Here is a 19,714-nt window from a genome sequence, read left to right as displayed (position 1 = left end):
CTACGGTATCAATCATCATGTCTGTTGCCTGTCACGTTTCAGGCTCACGTTCATTAATCAGTATTGTTCTGTCGCCTGTCTATTTTATTCAGGCCAATTCAGGCCCACGTTGATTGATATCTGTCGCCTATTTACGTTATTCAGGCTTACATTTACTAACTACCAATGTCTGTTGCCTGTTTTATGTTATTCAGGCTTACATTTGCTAACTACTAATGTCTGTTGCCTGCTTACGTTATTCAGGTTTACGTTTACCAACTACCAATATCTGTTGCCTGTTTACGTTGTTCAGGCTTACGTTTACTAACTTCTAATGTCTGTTGCCTAGTTACATTATTCAGGCCTACGTTAATTGATTACTGATGCCTGTTTACGTTATTCAGGCTTACGTTTACTGACTACCAATGTCTGTTGCCTGTTTACTTTATTCATGCTTACGTTTGCTAACTACCAATGTCTGCTGCCTGTTTACGTTATTCAGGCTTTCGTTTACTAACTACCAATATCTGTTGCCTGTTTACGTTATTCAGGCTTACATTTACTAACTTCTAATGTCTGTCGCCTGTTTACGTTATTCAGGCTTACGTTTATTTCTAATGTCTGTTGCCTGTTTGCGTTATTCAGGCTTGCGTTCACTAACTTCTAATGTCTGTTGCCTGTTTACGTTATTCAGGCTTACGTTCACTAACTTCTAATGTCTGTTGCCTGTTTACGTTATTTAGGCTTACGTTCACTAACTTCTAATGTCCGTTGCCTGTTTACGTTATTCAGGCTTACGTTTACCAGCTACCAATATCCGTTGCCTGTTTAAGTTATTCAGGCTTACGTTCACTAACTTCTAATTTCTGTTACCTGTTTACGTTATTCAGGCTTACGTTTGCTATCAACCAAGGTCTGTTGCCTGTTTACGTTATTCAGGCTCACGTTCATTAATTACAAATGTCTGTTGCCTGTTTGCGCTATTCAGGCTTACGTTACTAACTTCTAATGTCTGTCGCCTTTTTACGCTATTCAGGCTCACGTTTACTAACTTCTAATGTCTGCTACCTGTTCACGTTATTCAGGCTTACGTTAATTGGTTACTCTTGCCTGTTTACGTTATTCAGGCTTACGTTTACGAACCACTAATGTCTGTTGCCTGTTTACGTTATTCAGGTTTACGTTTACTAACTACTAAGGTCTGTTGCCTGTTTACGTTACTTAGGCTTGAGTTTTTTAAATTTCTAATGTCTGTGGCCTGTTTACATTATTCAAGCTTACTTTTATTAATCCTGAATGTCCATTGACTGTTACGTTTATTCAAGCTTTCGTTTATCAAATGTCTGTTGCCTGTCACGTTCTTCAGGTTCACTTTTTATCGCTAATGTATGTTGCTCCCCCGCTACAAGTGTTTCAGAACTCAATGTCTCGGTCGCCCTTCCATCCAGGATCCAAGCAGTAAAAAAAAATAATAATAATAATTTTTTTGTCGCAGCTGCTTTGTCTTGTTTTAATTCTCCATGCTTTCTTTCAGGTCATGCGGGGGGAGGAACAAGTGGGGCTATCCTCTCCAGCATTTCAGTCTCTGATCACGGTCAAAAGGCATACATCTCTTCAGCCAAGTCTCTCGTGCAAAAGTCGTGGTCTGTTAATACGGTTACAAGTTACAAAACCGTCTGGAGCATTAATAGCAAATTTGCACTCCTTCACCCATGGGAGGACATCGACAGGACCTCGTACATTATGACCTTCTTAGCTTATTGCCATATTGGCCTTAGACTCTCTCACAACACAGTTAAATTGTATTTGGCCTAACCTCAGACTCCCTACAACCAAGTTGAATCGGGTTTTGGACAAGGTCCTGCATTTCCTCATGGTAGAAGATTCAGATAGTAGGTCGGTCTTCACGTCTCAAGCGTTAAAACAATTATCAGGGGCACACAGTAGAACAACGCTCGGACTACGGCTAGCAGATAGCTGTTGTCTGGGGAACTATTCAAGGATTCTCTTCCTATCTAATTGGTTCTTTGGCCCTCATTCCTGCATAGTCTAGGCAGTTAGGTTTCGGCCCCACGATCTCCTGAGGCTAGGGCATTGCCAGTACTCGCACTAGAGCCAAAATTTTACAGGTTCAGTTGGTTTTCATGATCCATTTCTCAACGTATTCCCGGTACTCCATTCCGCTTCGGGGGCAGTATCCGCAATATTGAGCATCATGTCTCTGGCCTTATCATCCACAAGACTGGTTGTAGGTCTCCTTCTGGCCTTGCCTCACACCCCCCAATTTTCACTCTAGATCCCTGACGCCTTGCAGTTGGCTTGGGGATCAGTTTGCACATGCCATTCGAGTTCTTTTTCTACCCTACTTGGCTTGGTTTTTGCCCACTTATAGGCCTACCCTCGATCATGGCTTAGGGCACACAACAGCCATTTAGTCAGGTTAGTTAAGACACGCCTAGCTGGGTTAGGTTGTTCCCGTTGTTTCTCTCCCCAGGGTTCTTTGGACATCTCTTGGCCGTAGCCATGACCACAAGTTGGTAAGGCTGATTTGTCAGCCTGCATTTGTGGGAGGGGCGGAGGCCCTTCGTATACGAGCCACAGCCTCACTCACAGGCGTGCGTTCTCAGGTGCCCCACCCTCCCTCCCTTATCTTCTCACTTCCACAGGGTATGCCCACTTATAAGCCTACCCTCGATCATGGCTTAGGGCACACAACAGTCATTTAGTCAGGTTAGTTAAGACACGCCCAGCTGGGTTAGGTTGTTCCCGTTGTTTCTCTCCCCAGGGTTCTTTGGACATCTCTTGGCCGTAGCCATGACCACAAATATATATATATATATATATATATATACAGTGGCGATCAAAATTAGAGAACAACACACAATTTCCAAAATGTCAAGGTCACAGTGTAGTCCTTTGTGAATATTTCTTAACATGAGTAAAATAGCAGTATTTTAAGCTTATTTCATAGATTGTATTTATTCTAAAGCACAGAATAAAAATGAAAATGAGATAATTGAAAAACCACACTGATCAAAATTAGAGAACACTTTCAGATACCTGCAAGTTATTGGTGTTAATCTTGCAACTGGTGCTAATTTCCTTAATCATCTGACAAACCCTATTTAACTGGCAGCCTAACTTTCCAGTTTTCACTGACTTTGCCAAAATGGTGTACTGTTCCAAAATGATTAAAACCCTCTGGCAGCAAGTTGTCCAGATGAAGGCCAAAGGGGTGACCCTATCAGCCATATCAAGAGAAGTTGGTCGTTCCATGTCTGTGATTTCTAGAATATTGCATCTTTACAACATCACAAACTCATTTAATCTCTTAAGGACACAGGGCGTACCTCTATGCCCTGTGTATTTCTGATCACCGCCGCCCGGGCGGGCGGTGATCGGAAGCCGGTGCCTGCTCAAATCATTGAGCAGCCACCTCGGCTAAATTGAGCAGGCACCTCGGCAATCGCCGCAAACCACAGGTCAATTCAGACCTGCGGTTTGCGGCTTTTACCTATTGCGGTGGCGGTGGTGTACGGCGGTGCCATCGGGTCCCGATGCGGCTGTAGGGGGGACCCGATGCCATGGAAGGCAGCGCGATGCCTAGGGAAGGCATCGCTCTGCCTTCCGGTGACGAGCCTGTGAGATCCAGCCCCCTGGATCTCACAGGCCGGAAGCTGTATGAGTAATACACACAGTATTACTCATACAGCCAATGCATTCCAATACAGAAGTATTGGAATGCATTGTAAAGGATTAGACCCCCAAAAGTTCAAGTCCCAAAGTGGGACAAAAAATAAAGTAAAAAAAAAGTTAAAAAAAAGTCCCCCCCCCCCAAAAATTAAAAGTTTCAAGTAAAAATAAACGAAAACGTTATTTTCCCCAAATAAAGTAAAAAAAAATTGGTAAAGAATAGGGAAAAAAAAAAAAGTATACATATTAGGTATCGCCGCGTCCGTATCGACCGGCTCTATAAAATATCACATGACCTAACCCCTCAGATAAACACCGTAAAAAAAAAAAATTAAAACTGTGCTAAATAAACAATTATTTGTCACCTTACATTATAAAAAGTACAACAGCAAGCGATCAAAAAGGCGTTTGCCCACCAAAATAGTACCAATCTAACCGTCACCTCATCCCGCAAAAAATGAGCCCCTACCTGAGACAATCGCCAAAAAATAAAGAAAACTATGGCTCAGAATATGGAGACACTAAAACATAATTTTTTTTGTTTTAAAAAGCTGTTATTGTGTAAAACTTACATAAATAAAATAAAAAGTATACATATTAGGTATCGCCACGTCCGTATCTACCGGCTCTATAAAAATATCACATGACCTAACCCCTCAGATAAACACCGTAAAAAATAAAAAATAAAAACTGTGCTAAATAAACCATTTTTTGTCACCTTACATCACAAAAAGTGTAATAGCAAGCGATCAAAAAGTCATATGCACCCCAAAATAGTGCCAATCAAACCGTCATCTCATCCCGCAAAAAATAAGACCCTAGCTTAGATAATCGGCCAAAAACTGAAAAAACTATTGCTCTCAGAATATGGAGACACTAAAACATGAATTATTTTTTTGTTTCAAAAATGATATTATTGTGTCAAACTTACAAAAATAAAAAAAAGTATACATATTAGGTATCGCAGCGTCCATATCCACCGGCTCTATAAAAATATCACATGACCTAGTCCCTCAGATGAACACCGTAAAAAATTTTAAATAAAAACTGTGCTAAATAAACCATTTTTTGTCACCTTACATCACAAGAAGTGTAATAGCAAGCGATCAAAAAGTCACACGCACCCCAAAATAGTGCCAATAAAACCGTAATCTCATCCCGCAAAAATAATACCCTACCCAAGGTAATCGCTCAAAAACTGAAAAAATTATGGCTCTCAGACTATGGAAACACTAAAACATGATTTTTTTTGCTTCAAAAATGAAATCATTGTGTAAAACTTACATAAATAAATAAAAAGTATACATATTAGGTATCGCCGCATCCGTGACAACCTGGTCTATAAAAATACCACATGATCTAACCTTTCAGTTGAATGTTGTAAATAACAAAAAATAAAAACGATGCCAAAACAGCTATTTCTTGTTACCCTGCCTCACAAAAAGTGAAATATAGAGCAACAAAAAATCATATGTACCCTAAACTAGTACCAACAAAACTTACACCCTATCCCGTAGTTTCTAAAATGGGGTCCCTTTTTTGAGTTTCTACTCTAGGGGTGCATCAGGGGGCTTTAAAATGGGACATGTTGTCAAAAAAACGAGTCCAGCAAAATCTGCCTTCCAAAAACCGTATGGCATTCCTTTCCTTCTGCGCCCTGCCGTGTGCCCGTACAGCAGTTTACGACCACATATGGGGTGTTTCTGTAAACTACAGAATCAGGGCCATAAATATTACGTTTTGTTTGGCTGTTAACTCTTGCTTTGTTACTGGAAATGATGGATTAAAATGGAAATTTTGCCCAAAAATTTAAATTCTGAAATTTCATCTCAATTTGCCAATAACTCTTGTGGAACACCTAAAGGGTTAACGACGTTTGTAAAATCAGTTTTGAATACGTTGAGGGGTGTAGTTTCTTAGATGGGGTCACTTTTATGGAGTTTCTACTCTAGGGTTGCATCAGAGGGGCTTCAAATGGGACATGATGTCAAAAAAACAGTCCAGCAAAATCTGCCTTCCAAAAACCGTATGGCATTCCTTTCCTTCTGCGCCATGCCGTGTGCCCGTACAGTAGTTTACGACCACATATGGGGTGTTTCTGTAAACTACAGAATCAGGGCCATAAATATTGAGTTTTGTTTGACTGTTAACCCTTGCTTTGTAAAAGTAAAAAAAAATATTAAAATGGAAAATCTGCCAAAAAAGTGAAATTTTGAAATTGTATCTCTATTTTCCATTAATTCTTGTGGAACACCTAAAGGGTTAACAAAGTTTGTAAAATCTGTTTTGAATACCTTGAGGGGTGTAGTTTCTTAGATGGGGTCACTTTTATGGAGTTTCTACTCTAGGGGTGCATCAGGGGGGCTTCAAATGGGACATGGTGTAAAAAAAAACAGTCCAGCAAAGCCTGCCTTCCAAAAACTGTATGGCATTCCTTTCCTTCTGTGCCCTGCCGTGTGCCCGTACAGCGGTTTGCGACCACATATGGGGTGTTTATGTAAACTACCGAATCAAAGCCATAAATATAGAGTTTGGTTTGGCTGTTAACCCTTGCTTTGTAACTGGAAAAAAAATTATTTGGGTGGTTTCTATTATGTAAGCCTCACAAAGTGACTTCAGACCTGAACTGGTCCCTAAAAATTGGTTTTTTGAAAATTTCAGAAAAATTTCAAGATTTGCTTCTAACCTTCTAAGTCTTGTAAAAACATAAAATATCTAAGTCATCCCCAAAACATAAAATATCATTCCTAAAATGATCCAAACATGAAGACATATGGGTAATGTAAAGTAATAACTATTTTTGGAGGTATTACTATGTATTATAGAAGTAGAGAAATTGAAACTTGGAAATTGTAAATTTTTTACAAATTTTTGGTAATTTTTTTTTTTTTATAAATAATTTTTATTTTTTTTTACTTCCTTTTACCAGTGTCATGAAGTACAATATGTGACGAAAAAATAATCTCAGAATGGCCTGCATAAGACAAAGCGTTTTAAAGTTATCAGCACTTAAAGTGACACTGGTCAGATTTGCAAAAGATGGCCTGGTCCTTAAGGTGAAATATGGCTGTGTCCTTAAGGAGTTAAGTCCCCCAAGAAGGCTGGTCACCCTCGAAAGACAAATGCAAGAAAAGACAGGATAATGCAGAGAATCTCCATCGTTTCAACACTGCAGCTGGAATTGCTCGCCGGTTCAGCACTGAACAGGGTAAATATCTGTCTCGTCATACAGTGTCTCGACGTTTAAGGGCATTGGACTAAAAGTCCACTCTGCAGTGACCAAAGCTCTCATTAGCAGAAAGAATCAAAAGGCTAGACTCACTTTGCTGAGGAGCATGTTGTGTGGACAGAGGAGAAATGCTCCAGAGTTTATTTTAGTGATGAAAGCAAGTTTAATTTGTTTGGGTCTGATGGGAAACATTATGTTCGTCGACAAACTGGGGAAAGACTGAACCCAAAGTGTGTAAAGAAGTCAGTGGAAGGTGGAGGAGGAAGTGTCGTGGTTTGGGAAATGTTTTCTGCAGCAGGAGATGGACCTCTCATACAGCTACATGGCAGAGTGAATGCAAGTCTGTATCAGAACCTTCTTCAACAACACATGGTTCCTTGCGTTCATCACTGAATCAGCCAGCAATCTTCATGCAGGACAATGCCCCCGTCACACAGCAAAACGGGTAAAGCAGTTCCTTGAAACTGAAAACATTGAAACAATGAAATGGCCAGCCCGAGTCCTGATCTAAACCCAATAGAAAACCTCTGGAAAATCCTTGGTGATAAAGTTATGGTCAAGAAACCCACAACCGTCACAGAACTGCTGAAGAGACTGGAAGAAGAGTGGAGCAAAATCACACCAGAGCAGTGCGAGAGGCAGTGATGTCCTGTGGCCGCAGATGTGCTGAAGTCATTCAAAGCCAAGGGCCTGTACACTTCTACTGATTGGTGACTGTTGTAACCTTCAGAAAATTTAGCTAGAATCTTTCTCTGTATACAGTCATTGCTGTTCTCTAATTATGATCATCACGTTTAAAAAAAAATAAAGGTTTTATGTTGATATACTTTGGTTATTTTGGAAAACACTGTTCTAATGGCATAGTGTACTCCTTATAAAAAAAAAAATCCTTCAAATGATGATCAATGTAGATTACATTATTTCTGAAAAAATGTTCATAAATTGTTCTCTAATTTTGATCACCACTGTATATATATATATAAACACATGACACGGCACAGCCTCAAGAAAATTTGTGTTTATTGCGTTTATTCAACCAAATCCACACAATGGGACCTTTCTCAAGTACAAATACAAACTCAGGTGATTATTTAATGAAAACTATTAATAATTGAATTAGATTTAATGTGTTTTATTCGTATAAACATAAAAAATGTAAAAAATGCAATAATATACAAGTATCCATACTGTTAAGAGATTAATAACTTCCATTAAAGTATGTGAATTTATATTATCGCCTTAATTCATCAAAATTCCAGATTAAAAAAATATGTCAAAAAGCTATTTTGTCATTAAAATATCCGGTGTACAGATCCGGTGTACCGATTTAAAACATAATGGAAGGGGCCAAGAACTAACTAGCATGGATCCAATATAGCGTCCCGTTTGGTTAACTGCGCATGTTGGCGCATTCCTTCCGCATTACATAAAGAAAAATGTGATGCAATAATGTGATCGCATCGAAGGAGGAACACACACAGGCCGCGAGTGTCCCTAGACAGGGAGTTAGCATGATAACATCACGTGTTCGCACCAGAAAGTGAACGCAAGCTGAGCCACAAACGCATCCTGTCTATGCGGTCACATGATAGTAAACCTTGGAAATGATAAGAATAACTCCCAAAACGGTGACATGGCTTCAAGAATATTATATATACCATAGTTTATATTGTAAAAGGAAAAGCTTGGATTGTATAAAAATCTCATGTGCACATTATTATTACATAGTTGTCAAGAAGTAATATCAAATTAAAATGTATATCTATATATATATATATATATATATATATATATATATCCATGAAAAGTCGGGCAGCACTCCTTTGTTTCTGGATGAAAAGTGGGTGCCAGCGGTAATCCCTCGATTCAGGACGATGAATAAGTAATAAAAGTCCGCAGCACTCCTTGAATAATGAAAAAAATTTGCTATTTATTCACACATGTCATGTAGCCATATATATATACCATATATACATGTGGCAATAACTCTCCATTCCCAAAACAGGATTTCCACACGGATGAGTATAACGCCAGTCACACCCATCCATGTGGAGAGGTCAACATGGAAGTCAGGCATCCTGTTCAGGACGACAGACAATACTATGTTTGAACCTAAATCCTGATTAAAACAAACAAGAAAATAATAAAATAATAAAATGCAATTAGGGTCCTCAATCAGTCCTGTACAATGTTGACTGCATAAGACCTTTTGACAAGGGAAGCCCACATGCGGCCCCCACCTAGTTTTAGTAAGAACCACACCAGGGCCGCCCAAAACCCAGGTAAAGCTAAATAATAACAGATTAAATAAAATAAATAAAACATTTTTTTTTTGATGAATAAAGCGTAACACGTGCAAAACACTGTGAGTGGTTTGCACGCTGTGCCATCAGAGCCTGAAGCGAGGCATTAACGTTCTGAACCTTAGCACAACCTGCATGACCAGGCACCTGCATGCAAAGCATGAACTGCAGTGGAGTAAACACCTTAAAAACAAGGAAGTCACTCAGGCTCCCCCTGCTACCTCTTCTGCTGCTGCCGCCTCGGCCTCTTCTGCTGCTGCTGCCGCCGCCTCGGCCTCTTCCTCTGCCTCTGGAGGAACGTTGGCACCTGCCGCCCAGCAAACATGGGATGTACCACCAACACCACCACCTGCGTCACCAAGCATCTCAACCATGTCACACGGCAGCGTTCAGCTCTCACAAACATTTGAGAGAAAGCGTAAATTCCCACCTAGCCACCCTCGATCCCTGGCCCTGAATGCCAGCATTTCTAAACTACTGGCCTATGAAATGCTGTCATTTAGGCTGGTGGACACACACAGCTTCAAACAGCTCATGTCACTTGCTGTCCCACAGTAAGTTGTTCCCAGCCGCCACTACTTCTCTAAGAGAGCCGTGCCTTCCCTGCACAACCAAGTATCCGATAAAATCAAGTGTGCACTGCGCAACGCCATCTGTGGCAAGGTCCACCTAACCACAGATACGTGGACCAGTAAGCACGGACAGGGACGCTATATCTCCCTAACTGCACACTGGGTAAATGTAGTGGCGGCTGGGCCCCAGGCGGAGAGCTGTTTGGCGCACGTCCTTCCACCGCCAAGGATCACAGGGCATCATTCTTTGCCTCCTGTTGCCTCCTCCTCCTACTCAGCTTCCTCCTCCTCTTCTTCCACCTGCTCATCCAGTCAGCCACACACCTTCACCACCAACTTCAGCACAGCCCGGGGTAAACGTCAGCAGGCCGTTCTGAAACTAATGTGTTTGGGGGACAGGCCCCACACCGCACAGGAGTTGTGGCGGGGTATAGAACAACAGACCGACGAGTGGTTGCTGCCGGTGAGCCTCAAGCCCGGCCTGGTGGTGTGCGATAATGGGCAAAATCTCGTTGCAGCTCTGGGACTAGCCGGTTTGACGCACATCCCTTGCCTGGCGCATGTGCTGAACTTGGTGGTGCAGAGGTTCATTCACAACTACCCCGACATGTCAGAGCTGCTGCATAAAGTGCGGGCCGTCTGTTCGCGCTTCCGGCGTTCACACCCTGCCGCTGCTCGCCTGTCTGCGCTACAGCGTAACTTCGGCCTTCCCGCTCACCGCCTCATATGCGACGTGCCACCAGGTGGAACTCCACCTTGCACATGCTGGACAGACTGTGCGAGCAGCAGCAGGCCATAGTGAAGTTTCAGCTGCAGCACGCACGGGTCAGTCGCACTGCGGATCAGACACACTTCACCACCAATGACTGGGCCTCCATGCGAGACCTGTGTGCCCTGTTGCGCTGTTTAGAGTACTCCACCAACATGGCCAGTGGCGATGACGCCGTTATCAGCATTACAATACCACTTCTATGTCTCCTTGAGAAAACACTTAGGGCGATGATGGAAGAGGATGTGGCCCAGGATGAGGAGGAGGAAGAAGAGGGGTCATCTCTAACACTTTCAGGCCAGTCTTTTAGAAGTGGCTCAGAAAGAGGATTTTTACAACAGCAGAGGCCAGGTACAAATGTGCACAGACAGGGCCCACTACTGGAGGACGAGGAGGACGAGGATGAGGAGGAGGTGGAGGAGGATGAGGATGAAGCATGTTCACAGCGGGGTGGCACCCAACACATCTCGGGCCCATCACTGATGCGTGGCTAGGGGGATACGGAGGACGCAGACGATACGCCTCCCACAGAGGACAGCTTGTCTTTACCTCTGGGCAGCCTGGCACACATGAGCGACTACATGCTGCAGTGCCTGCGCAACAACAGCAGAGTTGCCCACATTTAAACGTGTGCTGACTACTGGGTGGCCACCCTGCTGGATCCCCGTTACAAAGACAATGTGCCGTCTTAATTCCCTCACTGGATCGGAAGATGCGCGAGTACAAGCGCACGCTGGTAGACGCGCTTCTGAAAGCATTCCCGACTGACGCCGGGGGACAAGTGGAAGCACAAGGCGAAGGCAGGGGAGGAGGAAGAGGTCGCCAACGCAGCTGTGTCAGCGCCAGCACCTCAGAAGGCAGGGTTAGCATGGCCGACATGTGGAAAAGCTTTGTCACCTCGCCGCAACAACCGGCCCCAACTGCTGATATGGAGCTTGTTAGCAGGAGGCAGCATTTGAACAACATGGTGGAACAGTACCTGAGAACACGCCTACACGTACTGACTGATGGTTCTGCCCCATTCAACTTCTGGGTCTCCAAATTGTCCACATGGCCAGAGCTTGCCCTGTATGCCTTGGAGGTGCTGGCCTGCCCTGCAGCCAGTGTACTCCCTGAACGTGTGTTTAGCACGGCAGGAGGCGTCATTACAGACAGACGCAGCCGCCTGTCCACAGCCAACGTGGACAAGCTCACGTTCATTAAAATGAACCAGGCTTGGATCCCTCAGGACTTGTCTTTACCTTGTGCAGAATACAGAGTTCTAACAGCCTCAACCATCCATCCTTGTACTCAAGTGCACTTATTCCTTTTTTTTCTTTTTATACAGTATGTCCCAATATTTTGGGAGATACCCCTATGTAAAAATGCAAAATAACACACATCTGTGTTGCCTACCTATTCCTCCTTCGCCGCCGCTTCCACCTAGACCGCCACGGTCTTTAAGGTCTTTTATGTTTTTTAATTAATTTCCCTATCCACATTTGTTTGCAGAGCATTTGCCATGCTCTTAAGCACATTTTGATGCCTTTTGCAGCCCTATAGCTCTTTCCATGACATTTTTACAGCCATTTTAGTGCTCAAAAGTTCGGGTCCCCATTGACTTCAATGGGGTTCGGGTTCGGGGTCAAGTTCCGGTCAAGTTCGGGTCCCGAACCCGAATTTTTTTTTCAAGTTCGGCCAAACCTGCCGAACCCGAACAGGTGTCTGCTCAACTCTACTAAAAACCTTTCCACTGGAGGATGTCTGTAGTGTCTAGGCCTGGCGTGGAGCAGTCATGCCCATCTTCTTGCAGCTTCATCTCAAGTTTCAGGAACCCCAGTCCGGCTTGTCGGATGTTTTACTGAAACAGAAACTTTGATGCAAGAACTTTTTTTGGAAAGCAACATTTTTCAAATTAAAATTTAATTGAGTCAATTATTCTTCTCCTGCAGCTCATCAGAATGAAAGGTTAAGCTACATTTAAATAAGCCATGTTGATAGTTGAATTATTCATTCAGACATTGACACATCACTGTCCTTCTAATTCATTGCATGAAACTCCGCAGAAACATTGGCTAGTCATCTGTAATTTCGGGGATGCAGTCAGGCCCCGCAGCAGGCTCTGTTTTCTTGCTCAGTCAGATGCCTGGTGTCCATCCGGAGTAGATAAATCCAAGGGCAGTTAAGACTCCATTAGGATTCAGTCCACGGCCCGTAGGTCAATCAAACCAACAGAACCCTCTAGGTACGAGTACATTCATCCAGTGCATTGTCCAAAAGTGCAAAGAATTCACTACAGCATTGTCATAATCTGTGCCCTTATCTGCTGTGGGGTCTGGCGTCTTCCTCCAGATCACTGCTGTTGTCCTGTATCATGTCAACGTGCCAGGGCAGGAGGGCATGCACGAACTTCTGTTTTCTTTGAGAACCAGTAGCTCCCAATCTCCTTGCTATCATCCAGTGCCCGGGGTACGAGGGTTTTTACAAGAAACTCTCTCTCCACTTTCAGCCTGCTCTGCTTCTACGTTACTGACCCTGTATAGTGGAGGTTATGCTTTATCCATTGCTGCCTGCATGCTGCCTGCCTCTACCCCTGCACTCCTGGACTATCCCTTCTGACTTGGGACTGTATAGAACTCCAAAATCCCTGCTTCCCTTCACACTAACATAGACTTCTTTGAAAAAATTCAGGCTTCCTTCAGCCACCACTAAGAGAAGGTTACTGAAGATACAGTGGAATGCGAAAGTTTGGGCAGCCTTGTTAATCGTCATGATTTTCCTGTATAAATCGTTGGTTGTTAGGATAAAAAATGTCAGTTAAATATATCATATAGGAGACACACACAGTGATATCTGAGAAGTGAAATGAAGTTTATTGGATTTACAGAAAGTGTGCTATAATTGTTTATACAGAATTCGGCAGGTGCATACATTTGGGCACTGTTGTCATATTATTGATTCCAAAACCTTTAGAACTAATTATTGGAACTCAGATTGGCTTGGTAAGCTCAGTGACCCCTGACCTACATACACAGGTGAATCCAATTATGAGAAGGAGTATTTAAGGGGGTCAATTGTAAGTTTCCCTTCTCTTTTAATTTTCTCTGAAGAGTAGCAACATGGGGGTCTCAAAACAACTCTCAAAGGACCTGAAGACAAAGATTGTTCCCCATCATGGTTTAGGAGAAGGATACAGAAAGCTGTCTCAGAGATTTCCGCTTCTGTTTCCATAGTTAGGAACATATTGAGGAAATGGAAGACCACAGGCTCAGTTCAAGTTAAGGCTCGAAGTGGCCGACCAAGAAAAATCTCGGATAGACAGAAGCGACGAATGGTGAGAACAGTCAGAGTCAACCCACAGACCAGCACCAAAGACCTACAACATCATCTCGCTGCAGATGAAGTCACTGTGCATCGTTCAACCATTGGGCGCACTTTACACAAGGAGATGCTGTATGCGAGAGCGATGCAGAGGAAGCCTTTTCTCCGCTTGAGGTGGGCTAAAGCACATTTGGACAAGCCAGCTTCATTTTGGAATAAGGTGCTGTGGACTGATGAAACTAAAAGTGAGTTATTTGGCCATAACAAGGGGCGTTATGCATGGAGGAAAAAGAACACAGCATTCCAAGAAAAACACCTGCTACCTACAGTAAAGTATGGTGGTGGTTCCATCATGCTGTGGGGCTGTGGGGCCAGTGCAGGGACTGTGAATCTTCTCAAAGTTGAGGGACGCATGGATTCCACTCAGTATCAGCAGATTCTGGAGACCAATGTCCAGGAATCAGTGACAAAGCTGAAGCTGCGCCGGGGCTGGATCTTTCAACAAGACAACGACCCTAAATACTGCTCAAAATCCACTAAGGCATTTATGCAGAGGAACAAGTACAACGTTCTGGAATGGCCATCTCAGTCCCCAGACCTGAAGATAATTGAAAATCTGTGGTGTGACTTAAAGAGAGCTGTCCATGCTCGGAAGCCATCAAACCTGAATGAACTAAAGATGTTTTGTAAAGAGGAATGGTCCAAAATACCTTCAACCAGAATCCAGACTCTCTTTGGAACCTACAGGAAGCGTTTAGAGGCTGTAATTTCTGCAAAAGGAGGATCTACTAAATATTGATTTCATTTCTTTTTTGTGGTGCCCAAATGTATGCACCTGCCTAATTTTGTTTAAACAATTATAACACACTTTCTGTAAATCCAATAAACTTCATTTCACTTCTCAAATATCACTGTGTGTCTCCTATATGATATATTTAACTGACATTTTTTATCGTAACAACCAACGATTTATACAGGAAAATCATGACGATTAACAAGGTTGCCCAAACTTTCGCATCCCACTGTATATTGTTATATTCATTGGGAGCTGTATAATCTGTATGTAGTGAGCTCCCCCTACAGGTGGCTGTATAATCTGTATGTAGTGAGCTCCCTCTAGTGATGGCTGTATAATCTGTATGTAGTGATCTCCCTCTAGTGGTGGATGTATAATCTGTATGTACTGAGCTCCCTCTAGTGATGGCTGTATAATCTGTATGTAGTGAGCTCCTCCTAGTGGAGGCTGTATAATCTATATGTAGTGAGCTCCCTCTAGTGGAGGCTGTATAATCTGTATGTAGTGAGCTCCCTCTAGTGGTGGATGTATAATCTGTATGTACTGAGCTCCCTCTAGTGATGGCTGTATAATCTGTATGTAGTGAGCTCCTCCTAGTGGAGGCTGTATAATCTATATGTAGTGAGCTCCCTCTAGTGGAGGCTGTATAATCTGTATGTAGTGAGCTCCCCCTAGTGGTGACTGTATAATCTGTATGTAGTGAGCTCCCTCTATTGGTGGCTGTATAATCAGGTGATTTTCCTATTTCATGACGTAAAGTCATGATTTTATTAAAGACACGGAGGCGAGTATTGCTATTCTCCTTCTTTACTCTGACCAATAGCAGAAAAGACAAAATATTGAAACATTTGAACAGCCCCTCCCCATAGTCCCAGTATAACAGGCCACTCCGCCTGCAAATCCTCCTCTTTCTTTGTAACTGGAGTCCGAAAATCCAACTGAACCGGAAAACCAAGAGTCCCAGAACATCATGGAACAACAACCGCCTTCCGTCCGGAAGCGAACCGGGAACAACCGAAAACAACACCGAAGGATGCTCCTCGTCCTGTCCACATCAAACGATCGGCTGGAACCGAACTGCCGACGACGTAGACCAATGGATGCAGCACACCAGGCCGGTCTCAACCTGAAAAGGTGAAAACAGAGAATGATAGAAACCAATCGGGACATGGTATCCAAAATCAACTGGTTGCGACAAACCTACTCCGGAAAAACTCATAGAGTTAAAATCAATATGCATATGACAACAAATCAATAATATCTGTCGGAATAAACATCATTCATAATAATAAACATACAAATAGGGAGGGAACATAGGGAGGGCAATACTCGCCTCCGTGTCTTTAATAAAATCATGACTTTACGTCATGAAATAGGAAAATCACCTGATTTTATTACAAGACCCGGAGGCTCGTATTGCAAGTTCAAAGTTAAGATAAATTCTCAATGATTGATGAGAAAACGTAAGGACCTGGCCGAAAATAAAATTCTCTGAACGTAGATACTCTGGACCAGTCCGCCAATTTCAAAATGTCCTCCAGTCTGGCGCCCGAAACCGCCAAAGAGGTAGCTGATGCCCCCCTAGCGGAATGCGCCGAAAAAATGGAAGTGTCCACTCCCGCCAATTCCATGATCCACTTCATCCACCTAGCCAGCGTGGGAGTGGTCACCGGGGCAAAAGGACGAATGGTAGAGAGGAAGAGATGAGAAAACTCCAGCGAACGATGAAGGGAAGTGCGAGCTTCATATTCCTTGAGGCATTCCACAGGACAGAGAGAAGGCGAGGCCGGTAAAGCAGGATAGGCGACTGAACGTATGTGAGTCTTGGTCCTCCTAGAGATGTCAAAGGAGACCCCCTCCGGAGTATACGAGCGGGCATCATAATCCAAAGCCCGGACGTCGGACACCCGCTTGCAGGAAATTAGACAGAAAAGAGTGACAAGCTTCGCCGACAGTTGCCTTAAGGAAAGGTCTGAATTCTGAGGCCAAGAAGATAAAAAAGAAAGGACACAAGACACGTCCCAAGTAGCAGAAAATCTAGGCCTAGGAGGACGAGACATCCGAGAGCCCCGCAATAGACGGCATACCAAGGGATGTTGCCCCGCAGGAGTACCATCAAATCCCTGATGGGACGCAGAAATGGCCGATCTGAAAAGGCTGATCGTGCGATAGGCCTTGCCCTGGTCGAAAAGAGAAGACAGGAAATGCAAGATCTCCGTCACAGGTGCCGAAACGGGATCCAAGTCCCTAGCCACGCACCAGCGATCCCAAGATCCCCAGGCAGATCTGTAAGATCTTCTGGTTCCTGGGGCCCAAGCGTTCTCATAGAGGACTCTAGCTGTTCCCGAAACTCCCGGGACCTCTTAGGGTCCCCTGAAATTCGACATGCCAACAGGCGCAGGGATCCGTCCAGGAGAAGAGGATGTAGTTGGTGATTCGGATCTCGGAGGAGAGTCTGAGATGTGGGGAGCAGGTACGGGGTCTCTATCATCATCTCCAGAAGGTGAGGAAACCACGACTGGGAATTCCAAAACGGGACCAGAAGAACCAGATCTGCTGCATGACGGCGTACTTGAATCAGGGTCCTGGGAATCAGCTGGAAGGGAGGAAATGCGTAAAGCAGGCCCCTGGACCAATCCTGCAGGAACGCGTCCACCGCTTCGGCCTCCGGGTCCGGGCGCCAACTGTAGAAACATGGCAGCTGCGTGTTCAGGCGGGAGGCAAACAGGTCGATACAGCAAGGTCCCCAAAGAGATGTTAAGGAATGGAACACCGCTGGATCTAACTGCCAGTCGCTGGAGTCGGAGAGATATCGAGAGCTCCAATCCGCCCGAATGTTCTGGACGCCTGGAAGATATTCTGCCAAGACAATCAACTCCTTGTCTAGGCAGTAATTCCAGAAATCCTTCGCCAACCGAGATAGAATGGTGGAACGGGTTCCGCCCATGCCGTTGATGTAACGCACTGCCGACACGTTGTCCATGCGAAGTTGAATGCAGGCTTTGGCCGTGTCTCTCGTGAAACTCTTGATTGCAAATGAACCTGCCAACAGTTCCAGCGCATTGATATGGAATCCCGCTTCGTCCGCTGACCAGCCGCCTCCGGTTGAGATCCCCTCGCAATGAGCTCCCCGGCCCGACAGGCTGGCATCTGAATCTACCACGAAGTCCGGACGATGACCGAAAATAGCCTTGCCGTTCCAGGCTTGCAAATTGTGGATCCACCAGGATAGTTCCTCCTTGGTTTCCTCGTCCAGGGAAATCCAATCCGCATAGGAAGCCCCCGTCCGCAGGTGGGAAATTTTCAGTCGCTGGAGAGCCCGGTAATGTAGTGGGGCTGGGAAAACCGCCTGAATAGATGATGCAAGAAGGCCTATGATCCTTGCTAGTTGACGCAACGGGATCTGGGAAGATGACTTGGCTCTGCACAATTCCTTCCGTATGGACCGAACCTTGGCCGGTGGTAGGCTGAGAGTCCCTGCCGTGGAATCCACCAGAAACCCCAGGAACTCCATCTCGCGAGCCGGGGTGAGACAGGACTTCTCCTGATTGAGGAGGAAACCCAGATCCGACAGGAGATCCATTGTCCAGCGAAGGTGATTCAGTAACACCGAATGATCCTGTGCCATGATCAGGATGTCGTCCAGATAGATGATGAGGCGAACTCCCCGACTGCGCAGCCAGGCAATAGCAGGGCGCATCAGCTTGGTGAAGCACCACGGAGCCGAAGAGAGGCCGAAAGGGAGGCATGTAAACCGCCAAATCCTGTCCTTCCAAGAGAAACATAGAAGGTTCCTGGACGCGTCCTCGACAGGGACGGTAAGATAAGCGTCCTTCAGGTCCAACTTGACCATCCAATCGCCCATCTGAAGAAGGTCCCGAAGGAGATAGATGCCCTCCATCTTGAAATGGCGGTACCTGACGAACGCGTTGAGAGCGCGTAAATTGATAACGGGCCTCAGCTGGCCCCCTTTTTTCGCCACCAAGAAAATGTTGCTGATTATCGCACCAGGGGATGCCGGTGCTGGCTCTATGGCCCCTTTGCGGAAGAGATCTGATAACTCTGAGTCCACCAGTATGCGGCTTTCTACCGACAGTACTGCAGGGTGTGGGGGCGGAATGGTTAGCTGAGAGGATGTCAGCTCGATGTGGAAACCCCTGACCGTGGAGAGGATCCATTGGTCCGAGGTGATGCGTGACCAAGCTCGAGAAAAGAGCCGGAGTCTGCCCCCTACACAAACAGTTAAAGAATTGAAATGAGGCATTGGTCTTACCGTAGGGACGTCTGGAACCAGGGTGTCCTCTGTATCCTCTAGGTCTCCAGGATCCTCCCCGGGAAGGGAAAAAGGATGGTGTCTCTCGCCTTTGGTCCTGGAATGCAGGTCTCTGGGAGAAGGAGCCTCGGCCCGTACCACGGGATTGAAAATGGGCACGGCCGGACAGACGGCCCCTGAAACTGCCGACCCTGGTAGAGACCCTACCATGAAACACCCGCTTCATTGAACTTTGGGCTTTATCGAGTGCTGTAAAAGCGCCGACAAACCGTCCTAAGTCCTTAATAAAGGACTCGCCAAACAGCAGGCCCTGGGCCTCCTTACCGGCTTCGGTAAGCGCCAAGTTGGAGAGTTTAGGCTCAATCTTAAAAAGAATGGCCTTGCGCCGTTCAATAGCCAGGGACGTGTTAACGTTTCCTGCTACGCAAAGTGCGCGCTGCACCCACTCGAGCAGCTCTAGAGGGTCTACCTGCCTACCCTCAGCCTTGGCAGCCTCGGCCAAGTCAAAGATCTTTGCCAGGGGGCCAAATATGTCCAGGAGCTTGTCCTGACAAGCGCGCAGGGCCGACTCCAAACCCTTCCTCGGATTCCACCCAGATTTGGTGAGGAATTGGGTCATTTTGGGGTCTACCGCTGGAGTCTCGCAAACCCTGTTGGGAACTATGGGCCTGGGGCATTCTGCCCTAAGTTTGTTGCGCGCCTCTTTGGAGAGGGGGCAACGCACGCGGGCCTCCAAATATTTGGATACATGATCCAACGGCAACCACTCTGCCGACCGAGGGTGGTGGAGGGAATCCGGG

Source organism: Bufo bufo, chromosome 7 (genome assembly GCF_905171765.1).
Source record: "Bufo bufo chromosome 7, aBufBuf1.1, whole genome shotgun sequence".
Classification (NCBI taxonomy): domain Eukaryota; kingdom Metazoa; phylum Chordata; class Amphibia; order Anura; family Bufonidae; genus Bufo; species Bufo bufo.
Note: the sequence above shows the minus strand (reverse complement) of the source record.